Raw genomic sequence first — 4451 nt, 5'->3', positions numbered from 1 at the left:
GGAGCGGTCCCTGACGATAGATTTTTTCCCAGTGTAATTCATCTTCTGGTTTTCATGGGTTTAGTATAGGTTTATTTCTGACTGTTACCCTAAAATGGTAACTCTTTGGTAACTGCTGTGTGTGTCTGTGTCTATCTGTGTGTATGTGTGATGTTAAGATTATTTCTAGGGTTTGGTTGTCAAAATTGCCTTTGTTTTCCAACTTGGTATTTCCTTCCTGTTAATTTTCTTTAGATAGTAATTTTTGTTTTGCTTTCTTTTTTTCCCTTGAATTGTTATTTCTTCTGCCTGGTTTAATCATAAAAGCATTGAAAATTCCAGTTTATTACCTTCTCTATTGTCGCTGTCAGTTTGCCAGCAACTTGACAGCAACACGCTCATGGGAGTAAGCACGATAGAGATACACCACTCCGGGAAAGGATCAGAGAGTCAATCCTGCTCAATGTTATTGGGATAAGCAATGTACTTATATACGCAGGAAGGCAGGATAGGGTGGGCTTACAGATGTGGGACATGCGGATTGGTCAGAACCTCAGCCTCATGTGGACCACTCCAAGCTCAATAGATGTGGCAGCCTTCGTTCCAAGTGGCGAGCTTTCTCAAGCTGGTACAGCCAAACACAGGGGAGCTTTCTCTATCCCGTATTAAAGGCCGTTGGGAGGCAAAGGCCTTTCCTTCCTCCTCAACATCCTGCAACACTCTATCTGTACAGCTTAGAGTTTATCTCTTTAAATTATGATTCATTATTTTAATTTTTAAAATTATTCTTGGAGTGGTGCTTGAAAGAAGATAGTATTTCTTTGTTATTTAGAGAAAACTTCATGTTTCTGTTTATTCAATTACATTGATTACAGTATTTGAATCTAGATTTTTGTCCACTTAATCTACTGCAAACGGAATGGTAGTTAATTTCCCTCAACATCCTGATTTCTTTCCTATCTCTTCTTTTTGAAGTTTCTCTTCAGTAACAAAATTGTTCTAAAAAATTTTTATGAATTACTGCTGAGCGCTGGGATGAGAAAGCATAATGTTTCATATGCATATTTCAAAGAATTGTCATTATTTTTGTTGTTATGTGCTGTCAAGTCAGAACTCACCACTGACCCTCCCATGTGTTTTTCAGAGGCTATAAATGACAGGGGAGGAGATTGCCAATTTTTGTTCCTTGGAGCAACTGGTGGATTTGAATCACCTACTTTTGGGTTAGGAGTGCAACTATCTGCTAGGCCACGCCACAGTTCCCTTCTTAAAGAATGGAATAACCACATACATTTGAGTAACTGAAAGAAAATTTATCTTGAGCAATAATAATCTACAAACAAGGAGCTCAGATTGTGGCTCTGTGGGTGACATGAGATCCAAGGAATCTCAGTGGAGAACGCTATGATTAGTGTTGTAAAAGAAATAAAGAAACAACAACAATAAAAAAATGGAAGGAAAGTTCAGACAAATGAGTTCTCTAAAGTGTGGATTCTGTTTTTACTAAGAGCATTATTGGTGATCACTGGTGCAGTAATTTCAGTGGAATTATTAGAGAAGGCAGAATGTACTTGACAGAAGATGAAGAAAAGGTGAGTAAGGTGGATTTAAAAAGTGTTTTATGGTTAATGTGCTTTTGGGTTAGAGCTGACTCATAGCTAACCCTTAAGTGGGTTTTCAGAGGCTGTAAATTACATGGGAAGAGATTTTTTAAGTTGACAGAACTGTGATACATTTATACTCTAAGATGTAGGAGTCCTTAGAGATTTAAGATCTAGATAAGAAAAAGCCAAGCACCGTCTTGATAAGCCTAGTGGCGAGAAGCTGCTCTGCATTCCCAACAGCACACAGTTCGAATCCGCCAGCTGCTCCAGGAGAGAAGGATGGGGAATCTCTTCCCGTGCTGTTTACTGCCTCTGAAAACCCTCCACCAGAGGGTCAGCTATGGGTCGGTTCCAACTCTACATTACACAACCACAACAACAATTGGGAAGGAAGGAACTACAGAGCGGGCGTGCAAGATAATAACAATACTAATAAAACACTATCGTTGTCTGTTCTGAGTCACTTGTTCCTCTTGATTATGTTGACTTTTTAAAATTGATTTGCTTATAAAGTTCATATACATTGTATTTCACGATATTCTTCGATCACATTGTGTTTCATACAATCATTCCCCCATTTGTTATGTTTTATAAAATTAATCACCATTGAACTATGCTAACCATTACACTGTCTTTCCAGATCCCTGCCAGATCTTTCCCATTTTCCTTAATTCCCCTTCCCTTCACTCACCAAATTGTGTGGCCCTATGTTTTCCCCCTCACCCATCCTCATCCCTTTGTTCCCTGCCTCCCCCTCCTTGGATCCTCATACACATTTTACTAGTTATCTATTTCTATAATAATTGTCTTATGCAGTATTTGTCTTTATGAGACTGAGTTGGTTCACATAGCATAATGCTCTCCAGTCTCTTGCAAGTTATGCAGTAATTTCTGAAATCATTGCTTCTGAGTGCTATGTAGTATTCCATTGTGTGAATGCTTTACAATTTCTCAATCTATTAAATTGTGTTTGTACATTTGGGCTATTTCCATGTTCCTATGATTGTGAATAATGTGGCTATGAACAGTAGTGTACAAATCTCTGTTTCTGTCTCGGTTTTAATTTCCTTGTGGAATATTCCTAAGCAGTGAAATAGCAGGGGCATATGGAATTCCTATGTTAAGCTTTTTGAGGAAATGCCAAACTGCCTTGCAGAGTGGTTGTGCCATTTTATAATCCTACCAACAGTGTATGAGAGTTCCTTCCTATCTCTCCACATCCTCCCCAACATTTATTGCTTGCTGTCTTGTCAAACATTGCCACTGTTACTGGGTATGTCATTGTAGTTTTGACTTGCATCTATCTTATTGCCAGTGATTTTGAGCATTTCTTCATGTATCTGTTGGCCATCCAAATATCTTCCACTGTGAAAAGTCTTTCTATGTCTTTTGCCCATTTTGTAACTGTGTTATCAGTCTTTCTTGTGGAGGCCCTGTAGGGTTCTGGAGACTTTTGATATGAGACCCTTGTCTGAAATGTTATTAATGTTCTCGTTAAGTGCCATTGAGTTGTAGACGACTCATAACGATCCTATAAATGAAAGACCTGAACACTTGTGTAACTTTCATCGTTTATCCAAGTTCATAGGGTTTGCTGAGGCAAGCTATTATGGAAGTGGATGCTACTCCTGCTTCCAAAGCTTGTTTTAATTAGGGAGCTCCACCAAACACTGCCCACCATGGATAACCGTTGTTGCATTTGACATATCAGTGTCACAGTGTTCAGCATCACAGCGACCACGAGTTACCTCTGTACAGCTTTGTCTGAAGTAGTATTGCCAAATGTTTTTTTCCCAGTCAGTAGATTTTCTTTTCACTCTGTTGGCAAATGTTTTTGATGTGCACAGGGATTTAATCTTTAGAAGGTCCCATTCATCAATTTCATCCTCTCCAGATTGTACATTTCAGGCTGTATTTGGCAGCCTCTTTATATGTTGGACTGGGCCTTCTAAGTTGATCCCACTTTGTCTCTTAGGATCTTTATGGGTTTGGCCTCTATCCCATAGGTCTCTAATCCATCTTGAGTTGATTTTTATGTATGATGAGAGGTGTGGTTCCTATTTCAGCTTTCTTCAGGTAATAATCCTGTTTTGCCAGCAGCATTTGTTGAAGAGGTTTTTGTTTCCCCATTTGATAGATTTTGTTTCCTTGTTGAATATCAGTTGACTATAGATAGATGGGTTGATTTCTGGATTCTCAATTCTGTTCCATTGGGGCTGTGCCTGTCATTGTACTAGTACCATGTTGTTTTGGTTATTATATCTGTATATTAGATTTTGTTAATGAGTCTTCCCTGTATGCATTTGGATATTATCCTATCACTTACAATGTTGTATTTCAGGATAGAACTTGAAAATGACATTTTGACTATGCAACAGCATTCTTCCTCTGTTTTTCATTCCTTGCATAGTATACCATAGGATTATCTAATTCAAAGTGGCCAAAACTTGGAGCACTTGTGGTGTCATTTGCGATTGCTTAGCAGGCTGGGCGGGCCTTGTCTGGGAGGTATCTGAGGGGGAGCCCCAGGTCCCCCTGCCCACTGAGGAAATGTATGAAGATGGGCTTCCTCTCATATGGTCGGGCATAGACCTGACCAAGGTGCCAGCTAGTCAACAGAAAGAATGGTGGCATTTCTAAACCAATTTGTGGTGCACACCATACAGTTCCTCAACCACTTCTCTACAGTTTGTGAGGAGAAACTGGCAGACCTCTCTCTTTGAATCCAACAAATTAAAATAACTCTCATACCAATTGACATATTTCAGCTAATAGATGCTGCCGTGGATGTGCTCACCAAATTGTGCCAAGAAATCTGGAGAACAACCACTTGGCCAACTGACTGGAAGAGGTCAATATTTGTTCCCA

General features: G+C 39.4%; 1 pseudogene; it reads left to right on the top strand.

Moving 5' to 3' along the window:
- Positions 1 to 4133: 4133 nt before the first annotated feature.
- Positions 4134 to 4451, top strand: part of LOC102847958 — a 1999-nt pseudogene continuing 1681 nt past the window's right edge.

This window comes from Elephantulus edwardii, unplaced genomic scaffold (genome assembly GCF_000299155.1).
Source record: "Elephantulus edwardii isolate Elephantulus edwardi_28Jun2011 unplaced genomic scaffold, EleEdw1.0 scaffold00269, whole genome shotgun sequence".
NCBI classification, from domain to species: domain Eukaryota; kingdom Metazoa; phylum Chordata; class Mammalia; order Macroscelidea; family Macroscelididae; genus Elephantulus; species Elephantulus edwardii.
This window is presented reverse-complemented; position numbering and strand designations above follow the sequence as displayed.